General features: G+C 42.2%; 1 long non-coding RNA gene across 4 annotated transcripts in view; it reads left to right on the top strand.

Moving 5' to 3' along the window:
• The first annotated feature begins 693 nt into the window (after positions 1 to 693).
• Positions 694 to 17,202, top strand: part of LOC147914628 (uncharacterized) — a 160,161-nt gene continuing 143,652 nt past the window's right edge. For all 4 annotated transcript variants that reach the window (XR_015555112.1, XR_015555113.1, XR_015555111.1 and 1 more), the window contains exon 1: positions 694 to 918. This is a non-coding gene — a long non-coding RNA (uncharacterized LOC147914628). The remainder of the gene's footprint in view (positions 919 to 17,202) is intronic.

The following is a 17,202-nucleotide window of genomic DNA, read 5'->3' as shown; positions in this document are numbered from 1 at the left end:
CCAAAGAGAGGATCTCTGTCAGCACCTAGATTCAGGCTGATTGGAAGCCAGACCCTCAGGCAGCAGCTTTTAAAGTATGCAAATATACTTTGGGACCACAAGCGTAAGCCGCTCTGGCCACCAGAGCCAGGCGATCTGCAGGTGTCTCCTGGGCGGCAATCGCAAAAATGAGGACTCCCAAGGAGTGTATAAGTTCCTTTCCGGGAGATACCCTGAGCTGCAGTGAGGCCGAGGGAGAGCGCCAAGATGGCGTCCAGCAGCCTCTGTTCCCCGAGGGCAGCTCGGTGGTCTCTAGCTGTGTGACCAACCGGAAGCCTGCCCCTCAGGCGGAAGCTCCTGGAGGAGCAAATGGGCTTCTTTCACAGCAAGACTGGGATGTGTTGCCTTCTGCTGTCGGTGCAGTGCCCTGGGGGTGGTAGCCCGCCAAGGACCGTCTCTCTGATTATTACAGTCCTGGGGGACCCAAGAACACCAAGCCGGGCCCCCAGAGCCGGGCAGTCAGGGGATCTCCTGGGCGGCCGCCCAGAATCCGGGCACCAGCGAGCGTCAGCCTCCCTTCCGGGACATCCTGGCGCTCGGGAGGGCAGAGCGAGAGCGCCAAGACGGCGCCCGCCGCCTGGAGTGAGACGGAGGGGAGTGTATAGATGCCACCTTCAGGAAAAAAGAGGAAAAAACGAAAGAGAAAAAAGAAAAAAAGCTTTAAGTAAAAAAAAAAGAAAAACGAAAAAGATGGCGCCCGCTGGCTACAGGGAGGCAGAGGGAGAGCCTGATGGTGACCGCCAGCCAGCAGGCCCCCAGACGTGTGCTAAATTAGATGCCTGCCCCTCAGGCCAACACTTGAAGACTAGCAAGTGAACCTCATTCACGAAAATTTGGGCCCCTCTCCATCAGCTGCCCCTGCGCTGAGCCCTGCGGCAGGTGAGTCAAAGTGGGGCGCTCTTTAAAGAGGCGTTTCTCAGATTGTTACAGTGGATCTCCTGGATGCGAGCCCCGGTGGTTTTCAAAGCTAGAGGATTTGGGGGCTGTCTCTCAGGTGCTTGTTTTATAAGTTGGGGTGCCGGTGTGGGGTTCAACCTTTTCCTCCTCAGGGGGAAGCTCTGGGGTTTTGAGTTCTGACTGTGGGTGCTGTGCTGAGGATGGGGTTTACAGGGAGCTTGTGTCCCAGCATCCCCTACCTGCTTTGATGTGGGCCTTCTCTCTCTTTTTTTTCTTTTTTAAAATTATTTTATTTATTGAGGTCATGTTGGCTTATAACATTGTGTAAATTTCAGGTGTACAGTATTATATTTCAGTTTCTGTGTAGAGTGCATCGTGTTCACCACAATAGTCTTGTTTTTGTCCTTTGCCATACATATGTGCCCCTTTACTCCTTTCACCCTCCTCCCACCCCTTCCCCTCTGGTAACCACTAATCTGTCCTCCTTATCTATGTGTTTATCTTCCACATATGGGTGAAATCATATGGTATTTGTTGTGTATATATATACAATGGAATACTACACAGCCATAAAAAAGACAAAGTTGTGCCATTTGTGACAACATGGATGGACCTTCAGGGTATTATGCTAAATGAAATAAGTCAGAGAGAAAGATGTGGACCTTCTCTTGTTTGCCCAGTGTGTAGAGTCACTCACAGTTTTTAGGTTTTTTCAGAGGAAGTTATTCCATATTTAGCTGCAGGTTTGGTGTGTCTGTGGGAAGAGGTGAGCCCAGGATCTTCCTAAGTCACCATTTTGAACAGGAACCTGTTTTTCCAATATCTGTTTCATATATTGGACAGAGACTTCAGACATAATTCATTTGACTTGAGAATATTGTAGAATGAAGATGAGATACGTATAGATGATTCCATGATGGACACATCAATGTTTATGAGTCCTTTGATCTTTTTCTCTTCATCAAGGCTCTGACTCTTGTATGCCACATTATTAATTTCCCCTTATGCAATGAAATTTGAGGAAGAAGTTCCTCAAAACCTTTTTTTTTTTTGTGAGGAAGATCAGCCCTGAGCTAACATCCGTGCTAATCCTGCTCTTTTTGCTGAGGAAGACCGGCTCTGAGCTAACGTCTATTGCCAATCCTCCTCCTCTCCCCCCGACCCCAAAGCCCCAGTAGATAGTTGTATGTGATAGCTGTACATCCTTCTAGTTGCTATATGTGGGATGCGGCCTCAGCATGGCTGGAGAAGCGGTGCGTTGGTGCGCGCCAGGGATCCGAACCCCGGCCGCCAGTAGCGGAGCACGCACACTTAACCGCTAAGCCACCAGGCCGGCCCAAAACCTTTTTTTTTGAAAAAATAACTTTGGCAGGCTGAGTTTCCCCACTGTCATGAGGAGTCCCTTAAGAATTCCTGTACATCAATTATTCTGGGACGCACTATTGGAAAGTCAAGGAAAAAATCTTCTGGCTATAGAGTCAGCCTTACGTTACACATAACAGTTGGCCTAAGTCAGACATATTCCATTGGAAGCCATTTCTACATGACTAAACGCAGTGCAAAAATGCAATTTTTTCACTTTATTTGCTCTTTTTGGGGGGGGGGCGGCTAGGAATCGGTGTATGTTGGCAGGTAAGTTAACTGCTGCCAAGACTTAAACGTTTTTTTAAAGAAAGGAAGACAGTATTTATCACCTGGGAAGTTGATAGCAGATTGGTGCTCTGAGACGGTCTAACCACTCTGGAGTGGGAGAATTTAATATGCTCTAGCTGTGACTGAATTACGGAGCAGGTAAATGGCCAGGTGCCCTCCTGCATCTATTTTCCCGGGGGAAGCTTCTCCCTGCTTCCAAGGAAAGGCTTGATGATCTCCTTGCAGATATCTCCCTGCCTCTGTTCTTGACTTCCTACACAGAAGCCAGAGTGATGTTTAAGACAGATAAATCTGATTATTTCACTCACCTGTTTAAAACTCTCCCAGGACTTTCTACGATACTTAGAAAAAAAGTCTTTACCGTAACCCTCAGAAAGCCCCATGACCTGTTTTCTGACCTCCTCTTGGTCGTCTTCTTGGGCCGTTTCCCCTTATTTGTTGTGCTCTAGTCACAGTGGCCTTCTTTTGGCCTCCAGAAGTGGTTAAGTTTGTTCCTGCCTTAGTCCTTGCCTCTGCCTGCTCTCTCTGTCAGCAGTGTTCTTCCCACTTGGCTTTTCCTAGCTGGCTCCTTGTCAATCAGATTTCACCTCCTCAGAGAGAACTTCTGATTGCCTAGTATACCTGATGACGATGTTATTCCTCTATTTTTAATTCTCTGCTGATACTTTTCACTCTGAGTTACTCTTCTTGTTTATTTATTTATTGTCAATCCCTTCCCCACCCACCCCCCCACCCCAGAATAAAGCTTCATGATCACAGGGACTTTGTCTAGTCTTAGGAATCTCTAATCCTACTGCCTAGAATGGTGCCTGGCACATAGTAGGCCCTCTAAAAATAATTGTTAAATAAATAAATGTTCAATGGAGGTAACAATACTGATCATAGATCATTATTATGAGGATTAAATAAGATGTCTATAAAGTCTTAAAATAGAAACTGACATATACTCAATAAATGTAACTATTGTTGTTGTTGTCATTATTATTTTATAATTTCTTTGGTGATTTTTTCCTCCAATCTTTATAACTGGGAAGTTTTTTTTTTTTCTTTTTGTGAGGAAGACTGGCCCTGAGCTAACATCTGTGCCCATCTTCCTCTACCTTATATGAGACGCTGCCACAGCATGGCTTGACAAGTGGCGCGTTGGTGTGCGCCCGGGATCCGAGCCGGTGAACCCCGGGCCGCCACAGTGGAGTGCATGCACTTAACCGCTTGCGCCACTGGGCCGGCCCCAGGAAAGTTCTTTTTTTGATGCAATCTAACTCTTTCTCCCACAGTTATCTAATTTTCCTCTTTGTGGGCCCCAGAGAGTTGTACCTCTTCTGGGATATTTGAAAATAGCAAGTTTAGCCCTTGGCATTCTTTCTTCTTAAGTTAAATAATTCTTTCTTATTAAGTTAAATAATTCTAATTCTGTTCATTTTTTCTTATACTTGGAGAAGTGACTTAAAAAAAATTCCTGTGTTATTCCCATCGGAGCCCTGTGCCAGGGCTACTGAACGGAGCCATCACCACATACTAATTAGCAAATTCCTGCACAGCTCTAATTTGTCCAGACATAAGGGAAGCTGCCCACGCAATTTTCCCTTGAAAATGACAACTTTGCCATAGTAGTTCCACCTAGTCTTAAAGGGCAGTATCCTTAAGGAGTATCCTTGTGCAGACAGTCTCATAGGCACTTTTAAAAATACATTGACAGATAATGGGTCTGGTCTTGATTCAACTCTCAGTTCACTAGCTATTTTTAACGAGCTCCCTCCACTGTACCTTAGCTTCCCCATTCATAAAAAGGACATAATAATTGAAATTGGAATCTGTGAAATTGTTTCATATCCAAATTAAGTACTATTATATTCCAAAGGATGGGAGAAGTGATCTGGTCTAGGTCTTTCAGCATATGCAGAAAGTACTTATTTTGTGGAGTTTCTTGGTATTTCATTTAGACCCTAAAGATGGAAAACACTGTGATTGCCATATCTTTCTTTTGATATGTTGGGCAGGATTCCATCTGGGGGCCCTTGACTTTGATAGAAAACAGTGATGATTTCATTAAAAAAGACAAAATGATGTGCAAATATCCTTAGTATGTCAAAGGAGTTGATGGGACTTTTTAACAATCTGAACAGTATATATTATAGAAGTGTAGAATGGGAAGGAAATTTGTCAGCTCACTCTGGGTGTGGCCAAACTTACTGACGTTTAGCTGTTTTCCTAAATTCTTCCTCAAAATGGAACGTACATTTGGAGAAAAGAGACAAAATAAGAGTATCTAAAGACATTATAAATGCCAATTTATCCCTTTATGTTTACACTTTTTCCCCCTTCACAATAAAGCCAATTATGCTTTTTCTTTTCACTCTTCATAGAAGTTTTCAGAAATTGTGAGATTATGGCCATCTTAAATCTGAAATACTGTAGAGTGTTCATGACTGCAGCCTGACTAGTAGTGCCATTTTGTTACAGAAATTTAAATTACATTAGAAGCAGTAAAGGAACAATATTTATGCTGTGAAGCACCAAAATCAGTGAGATGAAGGTTAGGATTGAGAAAAATCACAAAAGTGGCTAAGGAAAAGAACTGAATTATAAGAGATTAGAAATGAAATTATAGATATGAAGAATAATCAACAGAGATCCAAGACACAGAAAATAATAATTCATTGACAAGAAAAGAGAAAAAATAAAACATTCAAAGGTATCATAGAATTTTCCTAAAATGAAAGATCTGAATCTTCAGATTGAAAGGGCTTATGGTGGCCCAGGAAAATTTAATAAACAAGACCTCATATCAAGATACATCCTGGTGAAGTTAAGAAACATCAAAAAAGAAAAGGAAAAGAGATTCTACATCATCCACAAATAGAAATGGAAACAGGTCTCTATCATTTCATTTCTCCCCCCATCTCCATAAATCTCTACCCCCAAAAACGAAAACAGGCAAACAATTCAGACTGATCTCAGGCTCTTCAGGAGCATTTTCAGATGAAAGACAATGGAATAACATTTATAGAATGCTGAGGGGAAAGAGTGCCACTCAGCCAAGTTGTCTTCCGCATATGAGGCCAATACTAAGATATTCCCAAGGAGGGGTTTCCAGGAAACTTTCCTGGAAAATTTCTTGAAAATATAACTCAGCTGATCAGAATAAAAATAATAACAATAATGTAAAAAGAAAGAAACCCAATTTAAAAGTGAAATCAGAACTGGAGAAAAGCATAAAGTTGGTTTAGATTTTAAATTAAGGGCAATATTTTAAATTGACAGTGTAGAGAAATCTTTTATTCTGATACTTGACTGAAGTAAATATTTATAAAGGTGTGACTGAGTTCGTGGTGAATTATGGAAAAAAGAGACCAGAAACAGAAGAGTGATTTCATAGGGGGATGTGACCTTGGAGTGGTGTCTGCTTTGTGCACCATCTTGTGCTGATCCTTGGTGGATTTTGCCTGGATTTTAATGGACCGAGTATTCTCAAGGGATAGGAGGAAAAACTGGAGCCTAATCCAGGGGGAGTGTGTCTTGAAGAGTGCTGCATAAATTTGGGACTCCTAAAAAGATGTCACCTTCAATGGGTATAAGATCAATGAGGCAAGGAAGGACTATTCCTTTAAAAGTGAGGGGACAATTGATTATCCTTGTGAAGGAAAAAATTGGAAAATGCTTTTCTTTTCACACCTTACATAAAAATCAATTACAGATGGATTCATGACTTAAAAATCAAAAGGCAAAATTTAACTCTTTTTAGAAAAAATAGAGAATATCTCTGGGATTTCAGGGTAGGAAAAGATTTCCTATATGAGACACCAAAAGAAACTAATGATAAGGGAAAAGATTAATGTATTTGATTACATTAAAATCAAGAATTTCAGCTCATTAGAAGACATCATAAAGAGAGAAAATAAAATTCTTAAAGAGGGAAAATATATTTGCCACATATAACCATTTGACACTAACCAAAAGGTTAGTATCTAGAATATAAAAAGAACTCCTTTGAATCATTAAGAAAAAGATGAATAAGCCAATAGAAAAATGGGCAGTTGTCATGAACAGTCATTTATCAGAAGAGGAAACACAAATGGCCAATAAACATGAAAATATTAACTTCATTTTGTGTCAAGACAATGTAAATGAAAACCACAATGGTGTCTTTTTATTAGCTACCACATTAAAAAAAATTAAAAAGTTAGGGGCCGGCCCTGTGGCATAGCGGTTAAGTGCGTGCACTCTGCTGCTGGCGGCCCGGGTTTGGATCCTGGGCGCACGCTGACGCACCACTTGTCAGGCCATGCTGTGGCGGCGTCCCATATAACGTAGAGGAAGATGGGCATGGATGTTAGCCCAGGGCCAGTCTTCCTCGGCAAAAAGAGGAGGATTGGCATGGATGTTAGCTCAGGGCTGATCTTCCTCACACACACACACACACACAAAAATTAAAAAGTTAGTTAATACCAAGTGTTGGCAAGGATATGGAGTATCAGAAATTAATATGTGCTTATGCTATGATCTAGCAATTTGCCTCCTATGCATGTTTCTTAGAAACCTACATACAAGCCAGGATGCATTCAGGGAAGCATTATTCCTATTAGCAGATGTCTGGAAGTAGTCCAAATATCCATCTACAATGGAATGGATAAAAAAAATTGGGAATATACATATAATAGAATACCACATAGCAGTAAAAAATATGTGAACACAGTGTGCACATCAGTATATGTATACACACACACAAACGATATGGAACCACAAAAGGAAGTTACAGAAAAATACATATAGAATAATTCCATCTAGAAAAAGTTAGAAACCAGGCAAAACTAAAAAATATATTGTTTAGGAAAATATACATGTAGTAAAACTATAAAGAAAAGCAAGGGAATGCTTAATGCTAATTCAGTAGAGGACTACCTCAAGGGCGAGGAGGAGGATGGACCAGGAAGGGGCACACTTGGGCTTCAAAGGTTAGATCATGGGGAGGGTGCATGGGTATCGTTTTATTAGTCTTCATTAGCTGGTGTGTATATATATATATATATATGTACATATATATATATACTTTTAGTTTAAATAAACAAAAAACTAAAAACTATAATATGGTTAGAAAGTGATTTTATTATAATGATCGACAAAAATATAAGTGCATATCAAGAAAAATAATTTAGAGTAAAAATCAATAGGAAAAAAATGAATGATCTTACATCTTGGCCCAAATACAAAACAAAATAGCAATTATAAGGAGAAGACCTATGAAACGAAAAGAGGCAGATTGTTAAAACAGGATACAAAGTCCAGAAACAGACTCAAGTACACAGTCCAGTATGTAAAAACAATAATAACTCACATTTACATCATATTTACTATGTACATTACTACTTGAACTTGGATTAATTCCTGATGGATCAAAGATTTAAATGTAAAACGAAGCCATAAATATATAACTCATAATTCAGGTGTTAGCTTAAGTCTTACTTCTTGCAGGAAGCTTCCCTGAGCTCCCTGGAAGCCCACAAGTGTCCCTGCTATAGGCTTCCATAGCAACCTATACTTTCCCCATCACTAGAGATAACACTCTTTATAGCAGTTCTGTGTTCAAATTCTTTTTACCGCCCCCCCCACCCCCCCCGCCGAAGACTGTGAGCTTAGTGAAGGCATGGTCCTCTTCTATCTTCTTCACACTGTATACCTAGCAACGCAGAGGGTGCCTGGCACAGGGTAGAAGCTCAATGAAGACTTGTTAAATTAATACATAAATGGCTAAATGAATGAATATTTTGGTGTGGGACAGGCCTATGAAATAGCATATAGGAAAAGAAGTCAGAAGAGCAAATAATTGAAATATTTGATGACATCAAAATAAAAAATTAAACCTCTGGGTAGCAAATGAAAGGCAAATGGCAAAATGGGGGGAAAATGTATGGTATTGAAATGTCAGGCAGAGTTAATCCTTAATTTCCAAAAAACTCATAAATTGATAAGCAAAAGATGAACATAGAAATTTCACACTTAATTCACATACACACACACTATCATTATCTCTCACGGTTCTGTGGGTTAACTGGGCTCAGCTGGACAATACTTGCTTGGGGGTCTTGCATGCATTTGCAGGCAGATGTCGGCTGGGGCTGCACATCTAAGATGGTTCACTCGGATGGCCAGCAGCTGCTACTGGCTATTGGTTGGAGTCCAGCTGGAGCTGTCCACCAGAGTGCCCACGTGTGGCTGCTCATGTTCGAGAGAAAGCATTCCACCAGTGAGTGTTCCAAAAACCCAGAGGATGCTGCAAGTCTCTAATGAACTAGCCTCAAAAGTCATGCAGCTTCATTTCTGCCATATTTATTGTCCAGCTAGTCACTAAGGCCAGCTCAGATTCTAGGAGGGAATTAAATTGTACATCTTGATGGGGGAAGCAGCATGCGTGTTTAGGAAGGGAAAGCATTGATGGCAGCCATCTTTGGAGAGTACCTGTCTGTTGCCTGCTTATTGAGCTTCTCAGGGGACAGCAGGGCTCAGATTTCCTGTCCCCAGGAAAGGTGTACATCTGTTCTACTGGATGTTGGTTTTAAACCACTTAGTATTTAGTGGCCATGTAATCTGTGCTTCTGATTTTTTTAAAATCATAATTAACTTTTCAAACCAGCTTAATCCTGGCAATCTATAGGGATTTCCCTTTTGCAAATGACTGGTTTCGATATTCATCCTTAAACTCATCTGGACAGTGGAGGTGGCGTTCGAGAAATGATAACTAGCACCTGCTCCCCACCTTCCCATCCCTTTTGAATTGTACCTTGTGGTTCTAGAGTTACAGGAAATTTCACCACGTTCAGTTGCAGGGTGGTGTATGTTTGGGGGGGGGCATGTCACTGCGCTGGGAAAACTCGTAGGATTTGAAAGACAGTTTCACATTTATTTGGAAGCTTTTATTTGTGAGCTTGAGCAGTCCAAAGTGTGCTTGTGTGCAAGCCCTGCCTTTGCTTAACTCCTATTATTATCTTACTATGGAAGGTCATGCCAACGGCTTAATTACATGGAGAGTTATGAAACAGCCAGGGCACCAGAACATTATTCAACTGTGGGTTCCTAAAGGAAAATAAACTCTTCTTCTTGCACTGAGGACAGCTGCCAATAAACCAGGCATGTTTGTCTGTTTGTGGCCACATGTATAGTTCCCTTGTATAAAGGGATTCTATGGCTGGGCAAAAATCCTAGATTCACCTTTCCTAACAGCACTAGCAGTTATAGTACAATAGAACCATTTTATCTCAGAGAGAGATTAAATCTGAGTACTTCAAGTCAGACTGTTCCTTTCATTGAATGTAAACAATAAAACCTTTCCTGCTTCACTCAGAAGTAGGCTAATACATTTCATGGTATACTCCTGATCAAACAGCAGGCTCAATAAAAACGTGTGTTTATTAAAGAGATGATTATGTAGCTTAAGGTTCCCATAATTCACCTGTCCCCCAACCATCTGCCTTCAGGAGGAAAGAACTTGTGCTAAGAAAATCCGCGTTCAGGGAGATGAGGGCTTTTTGTTTCATTCAGCCTGTTAGGTTCCTGTTTTGGTCTGACTATCACCTTGAAAACATATAGACTTTGGCATTTCATTCATTGCCTTTGGTTTATCTGCCTTTATGCAGAAGAACGTGCTAATTCTAAATGAGCTCTTTGCAAAATTAGATGCTGAAAGAGAAGCAGAAACAGACCCCTTGAGAAACAGCTCCTGAAGAAGTGTTTTTCACAAGGCAATGACTGAGATAGTCACCCACTCTTGCTTCTACAGGGAACAGCTTGCCCCGTTGCAGAGGGTGGGGCCCTCTCTTATTTCTCTAAACACTTCTGGAAAAAAAAAACTCAGGCTTAAATGCCAAAAGACAACTTTAACCCTCAAATCCAGAATGTAAGGTCAACCAAAGGTCACACATGCAGTGCTTAAACCAGAAGGTTGGCAAGCTCTCTCTCCAGGCAGTGTCTTCCTTCTGAAGTCTATAGCTAAACTTGAAGCCGTGGAAACACAGCTTGCTCGTTCTAGGTCAGAGGTACCTATGATTTATTAAGTGGTATGAGGTGCTGGTCAAGGCATTAAGTTAAATATTGAAAAAGACTCCTGCTCCTGCTGCTGCCCCTCCTTCTTGAAACCTAATTTAGACTATATCAAAGTTTTTATAAAGACATTCCTAATACCATTGTGCTGTAAATCCTGTCTGATCCAAACTTCAAATATTTATGTAAACTGAAATATGTCTGGAAAGAAGTCAAAACAAAACAAATATGCCACATCATCTCATTCCAGCAGGTCTCTCCTCCCTCATTTACATTCAAGGGTAAACCTCTCCAACTGGCTCCCGACTGTTAGGGCTGGTTAATTAGTGATAATTGCAGAGACTATTTCTTTGAATGCACTGATGGCCTTATGTCTGCAACCAGTTTAGCCTGGAGTGTTCAGCACGTGTGAAATGCGTTGGTAGCAGTTTTTTAAAATCATTACAGATAACGTGCAGTTGGTTTAGTCTCCCTACTATCTGCTGTAGCAATAATGAGTGCTTTTAAAGCATCTACAGGTTGGTCACAATGTGTTCCTTAAGCTGTGAACTCAGCCTTTGCTGTCATTAGAGTGGACTGTTTCTCCTGGGATCATTTTGGGTGAAGTATTCTAACTCAGTTTCAGATGCAGTTTGCTAATGATAATTTGTGTCACTTGCAAGTTGTAGCAACATGAGACTCTCATGGTCTATCTTTTGGCTCATGATACCATGTAATTAGAGAGCGTGGAAAACGGGAAAGAATTTTAAAGTGGCCGTGTACTCATATTAAGTTATGAAACCCAAGGGAAGTAAAGAGGAACCATTATTTGTATTAATAATAATACTTTTATGCTCCTTGGAAGGTACTTTGTAACCTTTTGATATTGGAATTAAAAATGGAAGTAAATGGTCTTTGCCCTCACAAGGTTGACTGATGTTGTAATAGTTTTTGATTTTTATCCTTTCAGCCAACATTTATTGAATCCTTAACTGTGCTGTGTTTAGAGAGATGAGAATGAAGGAGAGTGAATGGGTCACAGATCCTGCTTCAAGGGTTCACTCTCACATACCGGATCTTCTTTGAGATTTATCATAATCCTAGTGAGGTATGCAGGTCTGGTGTTCATTATCCCATTTTACAGGTGGGGAAATTGAAGCTTGGTGAGGTTAAATGACTTGCTCTGGGTCACACAGCTAGTGAGAGCCAGGATTAGGATGCAAGGCTCTGACTCCAAGCTCAGTCTTTCTTCCTTACATCTTGAGGTCTCAATGGTGGGGAAATGGGGCAAACGTGAATAGGTTTGTAAAAACAAAATGGCAGCTACAGTCACACTTCACCGACCTGTTCAGAACTATATACACCAGAGCTAGATCTTATGGGCAGTGAGAAATGCAAATAAATAGGAAGAACACTGGGGTGATGGCAGTCCCTGGAGACAGGACCTGTAGGCTTCACTCAGGAGCATATTCCATGCCTCCGCTATGTCCCCATCGCACCTCACACATCTAGTATCCTGACATCAGCAGGGGGAGTAGCCCATTCTGCCCTTGCCACGCTCCTTCTAAACTGTGTTGAGCAGAGCTTTGAATAGATTGGGGTTTGGATGACCAGGGCACTGCAGATGAAGTGAATGGCATGTGAGGCATTAGTGTGGGATCATGACAAAATGATTTTCTTGGCTTGAGCAGAGAGCTGAATTGAAGCAAGAGACGGGGCACCTTTAGGAGTGCTGGGCCAGAGTGGTAGTGGTGGTGGTGACAGCTCTGTGACCAGGAGCAGGCTTGGCTTCATGGGCATACGACCTATGCAGTCACGCAGAATCTTGCACTTACAAGAGCCCAGCACTTGGTTTAATGCTCTGCTGTCACCATCTTGAAATTCTTAATAATTTTTTTTTTTTTGAGGAAGATTGGGCCTGAGCTAACATCTCATGCCAATCTTCCTCCCTTTTGCCCTTTTTTTCTCCCCTTTTTTGAACAAGGAGCCCCACATTTTCATTTTGCACTGAGACCTGCAAATTATGTAGCTGGTCCTGACCAGGTGTTTACTTTGTTGTTTATGCTGCTTCGGTGTTTGAGTATCATTCCAGTATTAGTATTATTGAGTATTAAACCAGTTTGAGCATTAGACTAGTATTGAAAATTACTAAGAATTAGACCACTGATACACTTGAGACTACATGTTGGATCAACTGGAGAAGGCAAGGGATGAAAGGGAGAAGAGGGGCCCATTTTTATATATGTCAATAGATGTAAAGTAACCTTAGTTTGGTGGAACAACAGGAGGGAAAGTATAGTACAAGTACTCAATTCTTGGCTTGGTCTAAAGTTAAAAAGCTGTAGCAGTGAGTCTCTGTATCAGAGAGGAGAAAGGCACTGAATTGGTTTATTTGACCTATGCTTTTCTTATTGTGTGTTCAATATCCATTATAGAGTCTTCTTTTCCTGAATCCCTTGAGTTTCTTAGACATCAGAGGAGTTGCATAGAATGAATATAAGAGATATTTGGCTTCAGAGTTCTACAGAATAGACTTTTAGATCAAGATACATGTAGAGAAAATCTGAGGGATTTATTCAGATATTGGGGTAAAGCAGATGTTGTTTCTTTATCTTGAATTAATTGGACATTGCTTCAAGTTTGTAAATTTTCTTAGGAAAAGATTGGCTGATGACAATGATGATGATGAAGATGATGATGATATAAATAACGAGAGCAATTGTAACAATAGTCATAGGTTATATTTGGTGAGTGTTTACTTACTTCTCTAAGCACTTTTCAAGTATTAACTGGTTTAGTGCTCACAACAACCGCATGAGGTAGGCACTAGTATTATCATCCTAATTTGACAAATGAAGGAACAGAGGCACATAGAGCCAAAGAACTTTGCTCAAGGATGCACAGCTGACATGCGTTCGTGTTGGATTTCAACTGGCACTCTGGCTCCGGCACACTATCTTAACTGTTTTGCCTCCCAATTTTCTTCAGTTAATGTTTCTCCCAATACATGAAAATATATGTAAAAACAAGTTTTCCTGTGGTTTCAACTCTTAGAACTACAATCTTCAACACTTGCCCCACTACTGCTTTACTCAGATGATGCAGGGAAAAGGTGAAAAAAAGTAAATGTGGGTACTTGCTGATGTGGACTCTAGTTGTACTGAGCAGCTTGGGAGAAGAGGACCAGGACTAAATGGGGAACTGCGAGGTGCTGTCACCATTTTTCTCGTTGCCTCTCATTTCCCTATAAAGTTGCCTGGGGTAGTGGGAGTCACACTGCCCTTGTGCACAGTCAGAAGACAGTCATGGTTAACTTGTCCCAGAGGGTCAAGGAGGGGCCTGTTGGGTTCTTTGTGTCTTTGATCAGCGTTCTCCAAGTGGGGCATAAGGAAGTAGCAGGTGCATTCAGATTGGTGTGGCCCATCCAGAAGTCAGAGCCCTCCACTTCTAGATTTCTAAGGAGCTGCCCTTTCTCTGTCTGTTTTAGGACTATGAGCTCTGTGGCATAGGTCTTTTTATGAGCTAATGTCCTTTAAATGGGTGCACAATGCGCCTCTATTGATTTTTTTGTTGACTATTGCTCTATCATCCAGTTCAATCACTTTAGCTTTGCACCATTCCTTATAAAGAAACGGGTATTGAATTTCACCAAGAGTTCCATTTTAGGCTTATCTTGACCTTTATCTGTATGGTCTCTTAACTTTCAATAGGTGTTCAGCATTTAAAATGCATGCTTTTAAGTGGAATGTTTATTCAATCTCCTCAGGTACTAAAGGAAAGATTGGCAGTCAAAATAGATTTAAAAACAAAGAGGGTGAGTCAAAACAAATTTGAATGAATGTTTGTTTGTGACTCATGTCTTTGAGTTTAGGCACTGTAAAGAGCACTTAAGGAGTCACTCTGACTTCTTAAGAGGTTTGCTGTTGGCAGTTGGGGGTGCTTTAGGGTGAGATTGTGCTCCAGTTCATCAAGCTACTCCTGCCTGGGATCTGCATTCTTGTTCTTTTCCAGTGTTGCTTAGAGATCAGTTCATTTTACAGCATAAAACTAGTGGGTGGATCAGTTTGATAAAACTAAGTAGGTCTAACCCCCTGTCTTAGGTCTGTTCTGGAAGCAGACCCTGAGAAGACGATTCATGTGCCAGTGGTTTACTAATTAAGTGCTCTAAGGAGAAACCAGGAGGGGAGTGGAGGAAGCAGGACAGGTAAGAGGGAAAACCTAAGCAAGTAAGTAACTTCAGGTGAGGTCCCATCCTTAGCCTGATCCCAAGAGGAGCACTGAAGTCTACATTATACTGCTGTTTGTCCTAGCTTGAGGCAAGAGAGGCCCTCCTGCACCGGGCAGTCATTAGCCATGAGCGCCTGGGTGGCAGGAACCTAAACTCCCAGGCACTTCCAGCTCTGGGCACTTCCAGGCCAAGTGACACTGACAGCCCAAGGTAGGGCTCTGAAGAAGACTGCAAGTGAAAGCAGTTAGGAGTGAAGCAGGCAGCACTGAGGGATGAGCACATAGATCTGGGTGGAGCACAGCAGAATTTGCTACACACCTTATGCCTCCAAGAGCCTGCCCTGGAGGAAGACACCAGGTGTGTGCCTCAGGGCTCATAGAGGGGAGGTCTAGTGGGGGAGTTCTGGAAGGGGAGGAATGGACAACTGTGCTTGGAAGCATGAAAATAGGTGGAGATCCCCTCAGGGATCTCCAGGAAGGCAAAAGAATTTGGAGTGCATCCTCAAAGTAGGAGGACCAGTGCTCTACTAGTTCCCAGCAGCTCAGAGAGGTAGTAGGACCGCTAAGGGAAATGGCTGCCAGTTTTCATCAAGGCTCTTAGCCTTGGCATGGAAGCAGAAGAACTACTTGTTTTCACTGGTTAATGAGCATCTCGGGGCTGACCACAGTGGAGAAAATCTAGAGGCTCATCCAACATTTTCTGGGCACAAATCAAGTCCCTGATTGCCCTGGATGGAGACCATGGATGGAGAGAGAGAGATCCAGAGTGGGGCTCCTGGTCCCACTTTGGGTCTGAGCAATTTTGGTGACCCCAGGGTACATAGCACTGTGCATTGATTCCTAGAGAATCTCAGTGGAGCCCCTATAGCTATAGCTACTACTCTTAGTGAGTGGAACTCACAGAGTTTACAAAGAACATAGCTAATTTCATTCCCCCGACACTGCCTCTTCAAGCATGTCCCGGAGGCTGGATCCTCTCAAATAAGTACTCTGGTCACTCTTAGTCTCAGTTTCTAGAGAAGCAGTCTCAGTTTAGCAATTATTATGCCCAGTCCAATGTAATAATGAAAAGTGTACACTTCTTTCAAAGTTAAAGCTTCTCCCTATCATTGCTACCCCACCTCAAACTCAGCCCTGCAGTGGACAAGGAGGACAATTGCTTCTCCATTTTGCTGCCTTGTGTGTCTCACCCTTTCTCATCCACTCTCTAGGCTGCCTCTGGTTCCTTCTGGATTGGAGGAAGGGGAAGGAGAAGTGGGAAGGGAGCAGGAAAGTTCTTACTTAACTAACACTGCGAAACAGTGTATCAGAGCCTTACAGGTGGTTGAAGCCTGCTCTTTTGGGGGAACTTGGTGAGTTCTGCAGGGATAGTCTGCCCATGCTGGGGATAGCTTAGCTGGTGGCTTACAGTTTCTCACCTTGGGACTCTGCTGGTGCACCTTCCTGTGGCATTACTTTGCCCCTCCAGACGATCCTCTTGTTTAGGATCTAGATGATCTCAGGCTAGCTCTCTGTACTGTGTGGTAAATATCTGATCCACGGGAAACACTCAAGCCTCTTCTACTCTATCTAGGAGCAAGGTCCCATCACGATGCTGCCATCCCTTTTTATTCCACTATGATGGTAACCTGCCAGTCCTTACTACTCACCCTTTATGTGTCTCTGCCATGAGACAGACGCCAGTCACTGTGACCCCCATATTCAGGCCACACGTATTAGTCTCTCAGAGTGGGTCATTAATGCCCAATTCCCTTGACTTCAGGTAAGGGAAAAGCACTCATGACCCTTCCCCCATGGGGCCAGAGTGGGACTCACAGCACACCCATAGTTCTCTCCCCAAATCCTCCTCTCTTAAATGCCCATTCATCTTTTAATTTAGTAGGATGTGCTCTTGGTGTGATGAGGGGCTAATAATTTTTATAAACTGGTTTGTAGATACTGCCTTTGCAAACCCTGTTTTGTAGTCTCACCTCTCTTTTGGAGTGTGATGTCTATTGTCTGATCCCTCAGCTCAAATAAGACTAAAAGATTACTGTCTTAACACTCTGTTACATTGAACAAGAGATCAGTGAAGAAATATTACAGGTATTGATTCTTTCATTTATTCAGCAAAGTGAGTGCTTGCAATATGCTGATACATTTAGAATATAGGTACGGGTATATAGAAGTACACATATTATATAACTATGAAATCCTTTTTTTTTTTTTTTTTGTGAGGAGATCAGCCCTGTGCTAACATCCGCCAATCCTCCTCTTTTTTTGCTGAGGAAGACGGCCCTGGGCTAACATCTGTGCCCATCTTCCTCCACTTTATATGGGACGCCGCCACAGCATGGCTTGCCAAGCAGTGCGTCGGTGCACGCCCGGGATCCG

This window comes from Ceratotherium simum, chromosome 18 (assembly GCF_057802395.1).
Source record: "Ceratotherium simum simum isolate JZ-2026a chromosome 18, ASM5780239v1, whole genome shotgun sequence".
NCBI lineage: Eukaryota > Metazoa > Chordata > Mammalia > Perissodactyla > Rhinocerotidae > Ceratotherium > Ceratotherium simum.
Note: the sequence above shows the minus strand (reverse complement) of the source record. Positions and strands in the feature narration are given on the sequence as shown.